Source organism: Hordeum vulgare, chromosome 6H (genome assembly GCF_904849725.1).
Source record: "Hordeum vulgare subsp. vulgare chromosome 6H, MorexV3_pseudomolecules_assembly, whole genome shotgun sequence".
Taxonomy (NCBI): domain Eukaryota; kingdom Viridiplantae; phylum Streptophyta; class Magnoliopsida; order Poales; family Poaceae; genus Hordeum; species Hordeum vulgare.
The window spans coordinates 67,119,679-67,131,627 of NC_058523.1; the positions used below are offsets into that span (position 1 = coordinate 67,119,679).

The 11,949-nt window shown below is 50.5% G+C and overlaps 1 pseudogene; it reads right to left on the reverse strand.

Annotated features, from left to right (window-relative positions):
* Positions 1–299: 299 nt before the first annotated feature.
* LOC123405107 lies at positions 300–8,525 on the reverse strand (annotated as a pseudogene).
* Between the last annotated feature and the right edge of the window lie 3,424 nt (positions 8,526–11,949).

Consider the following 11,949-nt stretch of genomic DNA (forward strand, 5'->3'; position numbering starts at 1 on the left):
ATCTATGTATCCTGGTGAAGCATCAAAATTGTACCGAGGGAAATACCTGCAAGTGTTGTTGGCTGTTGAGCCTCCTCGTTCGAACCAGCTTTTCCCCCTATCTGATATTGATTTATAGGAGTTTTATTCAGGTTATTGTGTTGTGAGTTTGAGTCTGTACTTGTATGGTATGAGTACATCCTAAACATGTCGTTATAAGATGTATATGCTTCATAGCTAGCTGTTGCATGACCTGAATTTCAAAATATCTTTCTTGTACATAGGTTTTACATGTCAAGTTACAAGAAGATGGTTATGCTTCATATATAATTGTTGTTTGATTTTTCAAAGAATTTACATCCATCCATAGTCTTGCCCACAACATGAACCAAGGAGATCGTGCCTTGTCGTGCCTTGGAGTTGCCGCCCTCCCTGCTGTGTGCCATGTTGGACTCAAACAGCAGCCCGAGGAGGTCGTCGCTTGTGGCTTGGCCGGCCCTCAAGGCGTTCTCTCTTTTCGCGATGATGCCCTTGAGGATCCTCTCGATCTCGGCAGCAATCTGTCTCATCCTTCGGTTGGCTTTTGTAGGCCAGAACCTGGACATAAAAGTAATGCATGAGCACAGAAACTCAAATTTGCACCACCATGGATGATGTACGTGCAAAAGGAGAGTAATCACAGACAGAGCAGAGAAACTCACAAATATCCAGGGATATGTATGTATGTACAACAGCTCCAGTGGAAAAGGAACCATGGCGGCGGTCTGCACGACGATCCCCCAGCGCCCGTACTGCCGGCCGCTCCCGCTCTGCACCAAGAATGAATTCAGAAACGTTCATTCGACCGCCATTAGTTGATGCCGCTCTTCTCTAACAAAAAATAAGAGAGTGATGGATTACCAGATCGTTGGCGGATGGTGCGGGGCCGAAGACGTCCTCCACGGTGGTGGGCTCGGGTGCGATGGGGGCCGACGGGCTGAGCGGCTCCGGCGCAGGGGCGGGCGACTTCTTCTTGCCGCTCCTCTTTCTCTTGTGCTTGTTCTTGCTCTTGGACGGAGCCTTGGCCGGAGGCAGCATGGCGGGTGCCTCGGCCACCGGCGGGGGTGTCGCCACGGGAGGGAGCACCGCGGGCGCTTTGGCCGGTGCGGCCGCCGGCGGGGGCGTCGTCGCGTGCGGAGGCGCAGTGACTGGTGGCGGCGGTACGGGAGGAGGAGCCTTCACGGGCGGTGGTGACACGGGAGGAGGCGTCACGACGGGCGGCGGCTCAGACACGGGCGCGACAACCGGAGGCGGCTTGATAGGCACGACTACCGGCGGCGGCTTAGGGGTCGCGACGAGGGTGGCGGTGGGCGCGGGAGTGACGGGTGTGGCGGTGGGCGAGGGCGTGGCCGGTGCGGAGGTGACTGGGCGGGCGCCGTCGGCACTCCCACCGGTGGTGGCGTGGCCGGCGCCGCCTCCCCTCCTTTCCCTGCTCGTAGATCCGTTCAAGCACTGAAATTTTTGGGCACTTGAAATTTTTTGATTGGTGAAATCTGCTATGGCATGGATCGATGACGTGTCAAACATCCATCCATCCGTATGTGCATCCATCCGTCCATCCAACCCACCGGCCCACCAAACCCTAGGCTTCGCTCCACTACCATCACCGCCTCCTTTGCTCTGTCTTCCTCCTCCCCCGAATGGCCAAATCCCAGATCCACCCAACGAGCAGGCGGCGGCCACCTCTCCCCTACCCCCACCAACGACCTACCGGCCTCCGAGCTCTACCCCACTGCCGGCACCCGCAGCCCTCTCCTCTCCCCAGCCGCCCATCCCACGCACCGGGCCTCCTCGCCGCGGAGCCCCCCGCCGTCGCCGCCGGCCTCCTCTCTCCACGAATGCCCCCAAGCCCACCCCGGCCCCCGCCCCCGCCACCGCCGCTGGCCTGGGGCTCTACACTGACATCAGCAAGAAGGCCAGAGGTCAGGACGCCTTCTCCTCTTCCCCGCAGCCGTGCCCTCGAATACTTGCGACCTGACCTTACACCCCAACCCCCACCTGCCGGGAAATCCGAGGAGGAAGGATGTCGGGGTTCGGCGACGGGTACGTTGGCACGGCGCAGGACGCGGTGAAGATCCGGCGGTTGGAGAAGCAGCGCGAGGCGGAGCGCCGGAAGATCGAGGAGCTCAAGAGCAAGAACGCCGACGGGCAGCCCGGCCTCCTCCAGTTCGGCTCCAGCACCTCTGAGGTAAAATCATCGTCGCCCCGTGCATCGCGGGTTTCGCCCGCGACCAAATCTTCGTCTGCTTACCGGTTGATTCGCTTACTAGCATGCATATGGAGTTGAATTTGGATGCTGTTGGAGCGATTCGCGTACTGGGTGAACCGGGCGTGCTTTGGCACGAGTAGATATTGCGGGATTTGGAAGCCTTAGTTGTTACTCTTGTTGGTGGAGAATTATGTACTCGGGTTACCATGACATAGTTAGCTTTTCTCGGATAACTGTATTCAGAAGATGCCAGTTCTTAGCGTTGAAGGACATATATGTGGCTACTTGCACATTTCGTAACAATGTTTGCTTGATGGCTCACATCTAAGTTTGATAGATCCTGATGGGTGTGGTGCCTGTACTCTGTTTGATTTTAGCTTTTGAATGATTCACTTAGGAATACCCAGAACTAGCAGACTGGGGGTATTGATTCTTTTTTTTAGAATTCTATGTATTTGTTTTAATTGAAGTCACTAGGTGGATTTATTTTATCCAATCTTCGAAATGGCTTCTTCACAAGATTATAGAGGTTTTTGCAAGTAAATGTATACCGTGCAGATGTATTTTACAAGCTAACACAAAGAATTGTGATTTTTAGATTCTTGAGACTGCATTCAAGAAGGAAACTGTTGGCCTAGTTACAAGGGAATAGTATGTTGAGAAGGTAAGACAGACATGTTTATGTACATCAGCCTTTGCTTTTTCTATTCCGGGGCAATGAAAATTTTGGTTATTTAGTCTTCACCAGTTGCCTGTGTCGTCTATTTCTTTATACTGGAAATGCCGAGTCACTTTCACTGAAAACTGAACTAGTGTCTATCCTTGGGATGACATTAACTATTGCCTGAGTTGAGCATGTTTACTTGGGCTGCTTAATTTTATTTTATTTTCTAAGAATATTGTACGTGTTTTTTTTGCAGGAACTCGTCGACAGGATCCTCGCCCTGCTCTCCGATGACCAAGGTCCGCCCTCCCTATTTTTTCCCCAACTCTTTTTGTGCCAGTGCAATGCACCTCTATCAACTTAGAATGATGCTACATTTCTATCCTTGCAAAGAAGCATAGTGTTCTTTTTCACCAAAGCACCTGCTCTACTTGCTAACCTGCTTTCGTATGTACGTGCCTGCCTCAGCCGAATGGCACCTTGGCCGAGGGAGGAGGAGTGCGCCAAGCAAGGAGGCGGTGCTCAAGTGCACGACCATGGAGCAGATCCGCTGGGTGGTGGTCACTTCGAATTTCTCTAGAACCGCCGCCACCTCCCTCGCCATGGTCGTCGGCAGCGGCGTCGCCCTCTTGATTCTCCGCTCCTCCATCATGCTAGCCTACAATGAGTCAGCAGACCCCATCGACAGGGAAGTTATGTCCTCACATTTCTCCTTTTTTTCTACTCTTCTTTCATTGTAGCACAAATGGATGTATTTCCGATCTCAAATGTGTGCTCTTGCATACACTGAATTTCTGAATATAGCATGAACTGTGCGTACACCCCCATAGGCAGCCAAGTTGTGTCCTCAGATTTGCTTGCTTGTTGTCCTTACAATTTATGAATCTCTGAACTTTTTCCAAGTCCATGTTATTTATGCACTGAATCTCTGAGCTTTTCCTATATACTGTGTTTCTGTTTCATAAGTGCAGGTATATGTTTGACATTTCTTTTCGTTGTAAATAATATGTCCGGCTATCAACATTAATTTTCGCTGTACACCATGTCCGTATGCTAGTGTTCCCAGTAGAATACACGCTTTTAAAATTAGAGAAAAAATAAATATATGCGTTCAGTTATATATGCTTATCATTTTGTAAGCTAGTGTATGAGAAAGCAATGACTTATATTTGCTTATCTGAACATTCCCAGCTCACCAATCCATTTGACTTAGTTATACACACAATCAAGTGAATTGAAGATGAGTTCCATTTTTACAGCTCTTATGTCTTTGGAGAGGATGTGGGTTTTGGCAGTTCCGAATTATAAAACCAACACATAACTCTTGAAACAAAAACAATGGACCAGATCTGATTTATCTTTTCTGATTTTCAGGATTATTAGGTGATGAATTTCCTAGCCAGCTCCATGATCTGTCATTCATGTTTAAATGTAATAATAATCTTGCTGGTGTGGATGAATGACTACCAGCAGGTTTTTATATCCCACAGCTCGTGTAAGGCATTTAGGGGTGGAGAGCTAGCCTGCTTCTTTCTTTGTTACCTTTTTCGCAAACAACAATGGTATGCATACTGTAGATTTCCATCCAATGCTAGTACACAGAGCAGTTTCGTCTCGCAAATATGACATAACTGAGCTTAGTTGAACCTTACCTTTTTATTTAGCGATGATTACAACTCTCAGTCTCGTCGGAACGTTATAAATGAACTACTAATTTTAGAATAAATTGGACTGGACTCCCTTGTCTGTGGGTATTGGATTTCTTGGAGTCGAGTGATCATTAGCGTCTAGTATAGCTTGCCATGAGATTGGAAAGAAAAATACCAAGTCTTTTTCCCTTACTCACTCACTGTAGTTCTTTTAGTGTGTATGACGTCATCACTCAGTGCTATTAAGACGCAAATTTATTTGACTGACATGTATGTGTGCACCTGAGTAAGGAGTGATGCTGACACATTTATTTAACTGACATGTCCTTCTGTCTCACCTGCCCCCGTCCCCTCCATGGTGTGTGTGTGTGTGTGTTGCTTTTCTGGCCAGAGATGAATATCCCAGCCTGCTGAGCAACATTGTTGGCTTCCTCTTGTCCTGCAAAGTCTCGCGTGCAGGCTTGCTTGGTGCGAATTTAATTAACTCCTTAAAGGTAGATGGAATCTTCTTTGAAGTTGTGCAATCTAATAGTCCACCCAGCCCTGAAATTGCTTTAGTAGCCAGATCAGCCCAGCTGTAGTCAGATCCGTATGTTATTACTGACTTACTGTATGCAGTCTGTTTCATCTTGTTCTTCTGCTATTCAAATACTTGTACATTCATTCTATTGCTGGCCATTTCATTGTGGAGCATGAATCCTTATCTTTGCTTATCCAAAGCAAATCAGGCTGGGATCATCGGAGACTATAATCTGTGCTTGTGGTGTGAGCGAGAGTTACCTACTCCTCCATTGATAAATATTGTAATCATGTTCTCTATTCACTTCAGATTGCTGACAAGATTCTGAACAAAAAAGAGCTGGAATTCAACAAGTGGGAAGGTACCCTGTCCGATCTGCTGCAGAATGTCCGTGAAAAACTTAACCAAGTTGCTTATGTAAGTCCAAAAGATTTTTGTTGTTGTTGTAGTGCTTCAAAGGATATATGCAAAGCAATGGACGAATGAGCATACCATCCTCGAGCAAAGACTGCTCTCAGCAACATCCTTCCATGTCTGGACGCGACTACAACCAACCGAACCATAGAAGCAAGTGCTCATTTTGATTTGCTTCTAGCCTTATGCTGGAAGCAAGTGAAACTTTGTTTGTAGTAGTGTCAGTTTACTAGTTTATCAGCCATGCTGGTGTTGGTGCAAAACGTGTGTATTTTGATTGTGCAAACCTGGGAGATGTATTATGTGATGTTATATGATGGATGATTTTAATTCAACTTGGATTTTTCTTGATTTGAATATGAAATAGTGTTGGATTTAATATTGGACAAATAATTTGGTTGAAAAGACCCAACAAATAGAAATAAAACCAAGTTTTGAAACAAAAAGTTGCTGAATTTAAAAATGAAAAAAGGCCAAAACTGAAACTGGATCAAATGTATTTGGGCATGAAAAGACCAGGGCCCAAATTAAAATGGATGTAAATCGAAAAAAATACTAAAATGGATGTAAATAGGACAAGGCCCAAAAAGAAGCCAGATAAGAAAACCCCAAAAAAATAAAATGAACCCATGTGATCAATTGAAATGGGTTGGGCTGATTTCAACCATGACGTTTTGATTTCGTCGTAATATTGCCACGTAGGACTGGGTTGGATTGCCAACGACGATTTAGGATCGTCGTCAAGGTTACGACGATCTAGGAATCGTCGTATAGGTTACGACGATTTTGATCAAAACATCGCTGCTGTTCATTTGTGCCGCTCCGTTTTCGACGTTTGGTTTTTCGTCGTGAGATCGTCGTAAACTAAAAACCATGACGATGTAGCGACGAAAATATAGCGTCGTGTATTAGCATATTCCTTGTAGTGAACTTCCCTCCCGGTGGAGGAAATTGTCCCCATCGTCATCACCAACTCTCCTCTCATCGGAGGGGACTCGTCACCATCAACATCTTCATCAGCACCATCTGATCTTCAAACCCTAGTTCATCACTTGTAACCAATCTCCGTCTCGCGACTCCGATTGACTCTTATCGAAAGGACTACGATTGATTCCCTATACTTGTGGGTAATCAGACACCGAGGAGGTTGAGGAAGTCACCAGCCCTCCCCTGACATGAGGCCGCCGCCATGCTGGCGAGACGGCTGTGCCTGGCGAGGTGGCCAGGAACAAGAGCAAGGGTGCCACAACCTCCAAATCAGCCCCGAGCGCGCTGCGCCAGGACCTCCAACCGGAGGACGAGCAGGCGGCTCCAAAAAGCGTTGAGTCGGCGCCAGCGGGAAGCAGGTGCCCGTCATGGCAAGGTAAGAGTCCTTCGTTGTCTCTTTTTGTTTTGCCGTGCGAGGATAGGACACTCAAATTGTGCCTGGCAGGGAGGCAGCAGATGTGGAGGAAGAAACCACCTCCGCCACCGAGTGAGCTGGCTCGGCAGCGGCTGACGCGGCCCAGAAGGCTCTGGATGATGAATCCGCCCTTCGCTGGGAAGTGGCAGCGAAGAAGATGGCCACGGGCCAATCTCAGGCCAGCCGGGCTGAGAAGCCCAAGGAGAAGCGCACGAAGGCTAGACATGACCCCTCCGAGCGAACTCGTGTGGAGGATCCAGCTAGCGAGGCGGCTCCGAGGCGCACCCAGGGGACCGAGGCGGCCAAGCCTTCCGAGCCGGCCGTCTCCACAAGTGCGGACCTCGAGGTGATTCCGGACACGTCGGAGGCCGAAGTAGGCGATGCACCGTAGCTGAACCTGGAGGTGCCGGAGGCGGCCGATCCACCCCCAGCTGCAGAGACGGTGCCGACCGGAACGTCCATGGAGCCGGCGCCATCACCGTGACGAACCGCGGCCCAGCCGCTCTATGAGCCGGCTCCAACGCGGGGAGCCAGCTCATGAAGACTTGGCGCGTGGCCAACGCCGAGCGCCTAACGATGGCCCGAGGCGCCGAGCTTAGTGGTGTCCTGAAACAGGTGGCGATGTTTACCAGTAGCCGGGATAAGGTGAAGCAAGCGACCAGGGTGGCCCACAGCGATCTGGTGCGCCTGGAGGAACGCGTCAGGGTGAGTCCTTCATCGTTTGCGTCTTCCTCGCCTTGGATTTGGTTTTTCTGTTCTTGAATCAGTGCGGGCGCGCCAGCACACCCACTGGGTGTAGGCCCGAGACTCGGGCTAGCCAAGTGTTGGCTGGGCCGAATCTCCTTTTTAGTGGGGTGCGCTAGCGCACCCACTGGGTGTAGCCCCCGAGAATCGGGCCGGCTATGAATTAGCCGGGCCGAATCTTACTTCTTTCTTCTTTTGCTTTGCTCGTAGGAGCTTCATGATGCCCAAGTGCACGCGTAAAACATGATGCGGGCACAAACCCAGGCGGCTGACGGCCAAGTTGCTGATCTTCAGGGCCAGCTGGGCATGTCCGCCTCGGAGCGAGACGCCTTCCGTGAGGCGGGCCGACGGCTCCAGCAGCAGCTGAGTCTTCTCCAGACAGAGAAGAAGGATCGCGAGGCGGCTCTTTAGGCCGAGCTGGGGAGCTGTGCACCACCCTTGAGGAGATGGACACCTCCTATGCTGCCGACACAGAGCGTCTCAAGACGGCTCATCTCGAGGAGATGAAGCTCAAAGTCGCCGCCCTGAAGGAGAAGGAGGAGGCCCTGATCCAGAAGCAGGCGCAGCTGGCCAAGGCGATGGAGATGGCCGTGGCCCTCCAGGAAGAGCTCTGCCATGCACCCCAAGCGAGCACGGTGCGGGAGCGCGACGCCCTAGAGGAGGCCCGCCAGACCGATATCTATTTCAACCGTAAGCCTTTCTTTCATTTTGTCTTGAACTTTTTTTTCTTTGTTGCTCTCCCCTCTTATTCTTCTTCGCACCCCTTCCTGTGCCCAAGGAATCTTCCCTGAGTCATGAGAAGCGGCTGAAACGGCTGTTGAGACCAGCCGTGAGGAGCGTCGCGCTGCTGGTGAGGAGGTGGATGCCGATGCCGGCTGGAGTGTGTAGGAAATTGTCGTGGCCATCAGAGCCCGTCTGCTTGTCCTGGCCGAATCCATGGAAAGGCTCCAGCGTGCTGGCGCTTCGATGATAAAGGGTCTGTGGCCCGAAGCCATGGAGCCGGCGTCAGTGAGCCGGCTATCCCGCAGGCTTGCTGCTGCTGGAGATCGACCTGATCCCTGGCGCGCCTCCGTCGCACGTGCTGGTACCTACATGGCGCTGTGCTTGGCCATGTCCTGGTATCGGAACCTGCACTTGGGCAAGTGATACGTCTCCGTCGTATCTACTTTTCCGAACTCTTTTGCCCTTTCTTTGGACTCTAATTTGCATGATTTGAATGGAACTAACCCGGACTAACGATGTTTTCAGCAGAATTGCCATGGTGTTGTTTTTGTGCATAAATAAAAGTTCTCGGAATGTCCTTAAAATTTACGGAGAATTTTTCTGGAATAAAAGCAAAATACTATCGCCAAGATCCACCGGAGGGGGCGTGCGAGTGGGCCACAAGCCCACAGGCCGCGGCCAGCCCCCTAGGCCGCGCCGTGAGGGCTTGTGGGGCCCACGTGGCACCACCGCCCCCAAACTCAGCTCTATATCTTCCGTCTTGCCCGAAAAAAAATCAGAGAGAAGGTTTCATCGCGTTTTACGATACGGAGGCGCCTCCACCTCCTGTTCTTCATCTGGAGGGCAGATATGGAGTCCGTTCAGGGCTTCGGAGAGGGGAAATCGTCGCCATCGTCATCATCAACCTTCCTCCATCGTCAATTCCATGATGCTCTTCCCCGTGCGTGAGTAATCTCATCGTAGGCTTGCTGGACGTTGATGAGTTCGATGAGATCTATCATGTAATCGAGTAAGTTTTGACGGGGATTGGTCCCTAGTATCCACTATGTTCTAGATTGATGTTGCTACTACTTGGCTATGCTTAATGCTTGTCACTAGGGCCCGAGTGCCATGATTTCAGATCTGAACCTATTATGTTGTCGCCAATATATGTGTGTTTTAGATCCAATCTTGCAAGTTGTAGTCACCTACTATGTGTTATTACCCAGCAACCCCGGAGTGACAATAGTATGAGGAGTTCATGTATTCATAGCGTGCTATTGCGTTGGTCCGGTTCTTTGTTAAAAGGAGAACCTTTATATCCCGTAGTTTCCATTAGGACCCCGTTACCACGGGAGGGATGGACAATAGATGTCATGCAAGTTCTTTTCCCTAAGCACGTATGACTACATACGGAATACATGCCTACATTAGATTGACGAACGGGAGCTAGTTCCATATCTCTTTGTATTATAGCTGTTACATGATGAATCACATACGTAATACTCATCCATCACCGATCCACTGCCTACTAGTCTTTTACTACTGGTCCTTGCTATGGTACTTTTTCTAGGCTTGTCCCTTGCTACAAAAGGGATTGGGCCACTTTGCTAATACTGTCGCTACTGTTGTTACTCTGCTGCTGCTGCTACTGCTGTTCCTTGCGACTTTGTTGTTACTTGTCGCAAGATCCTTTTTCGTCACCGTTGTCGGGGAAGAATAGTTCCCTGTCCATGCGCAACACTGGCGCCATTGATACAACAGTTAGGAATTGTCTGCCATCAACAGATCGTTTCTGGCACCGTTGCTATCATACTAGTTTGCTACTGATACTTTGCTTGCAGACACTAATCTTTCAGGTGTGGTTGAATCTGATAAACTCAGCTGCTAATAGTTGCGAATATTCTTTAGCTTCCCCTTGTGAGAGAATCAACAAATTTGGGTTGAATACTCTACCCTCGAAAACTGTTGCGATCCCCTACACTTGTGGGTTATCAGCAAGCTCGTCGCACAGCGTGACGGCTCGGAGGGGGAGCTGCAGGCCGTGGAGGACCAGCTGCGGATGAGGGCGAGCGACATCGCCTCATATGCAGCATGGCACGAGCTCAACTCGGAGCGGGATGAAGACGACAACGTAGCCCCTGAGGACTTGCACCGTCTTCAGCCGTATGATGCTGATGGAAGCTCCGACGAGGTGGCTCTTCAGGAGGAAGACACCGACTCCACCAGCCAGGCTTATGCCGACTCTGCCAGGGACGGAGCCGAAAGCTCTCGTGGTGGAGATGGCGCCACCGCCTCGGGAGCAGCCGACGATGGTGAAGCCACCACTTCAGGAGTTGCAGCCAGGGCAACAGACGAGGCCGCCGCCCCTTAGCTTGTCCTATATTTGTCTTTTTTGTCTGCAATGTATCGTCAGTCCAACAGTTCCACCCACTCGGGGTGTTAATGAACTTCGTCCGTGGGCTAAATGCTTTTGAATGTATATATTCTGCATTAAATTCGTAACACCATTCTTGCTGCCTTGTCTTTTCATCTTTTGATTCCTACTTGATTTCTTTTTCTCCAACCCCTTTATTCCCTCTAGCATCCACCTCGCCAGCCCGACAGCCGGGAGCCGGTCTGTGACTGGGTCGAGGTTTCTGCCTTTGAGAATATTGGACTTAGATTTTTCGAAGCCATCAAGACTTAAAGAGTCAAACACAAGCCAGCAGAGGTCGGCTAGAATGATAAGATCGTAAAAGGATCAAACCAACCCGAGCCGGCAACCCTTTTTGTAGTTGAACTTTTCAGGCAACTCGCCTTTCCTAGCGCCGCCTCGTTAGCCAGACATCCGGGAGCCGGTCTGTAGCTGTTATGAGACGGCCAGGTATCGACCAGGTGTGCACTATATGCTCGTCTACAACTAAGGAAACCGTTCGGGCTGGCTAGTGAGCCCCCGAGCCCGTGGAGCCGGACCAAGGGACTCACAAAACGAGTGAAAACTCTTATTATGAATCCAAAAGAGGTGTGTCCCAAGCCTCGGCTTCAAACACGCATTGCATTCATTGGAAATCCCGAAGAGAGGGAAAGATACATATGTACATGCTCTTTCCATTTTTCTTACTTGCATTTAGCAATAGAACGGGCGAAGCAACGCCGCGTTCCATGGACGCTCCATCTCCTGGCCGGAGTCATCTCTCTTGCGCTTCCTTGGCTTCTGGGCATCGATCAGGTAGTATGCATTGTTATGCGATGCCCAGCTGATGATGAAGGGCCCTTCCCATGGGGAAGAGAGCTTGTGCTGGCCAGTTGTTCGCTGGATTCTTATGAGCACGAAGTCCCCCTCCCTGAAGGAGAGAGGCTTGATCCTCTTGCTGTGGTAGTATCTCAGCTTCTGCTGATAAATAGCCGTCCGGCTCAAGGCTAGATCCTGTGCCTCCTCGAGCAGATCGACGCCGTCTTCTCTTGCCTCCTTCACTTCTGTCTCTATGTATAGGGTGACCCGAGGCGAGTCGAACTCGACATCCGTGGGAATGATTGCCTCGGACCCATATACCAGAAAGAATGGGGTGAAGCCGGTTGACCGGTTCGGCGTGGTGCGGACGCTCCACAGCACTGCCGGCAGCTCTTCGATCCAGCAGCCGGCAG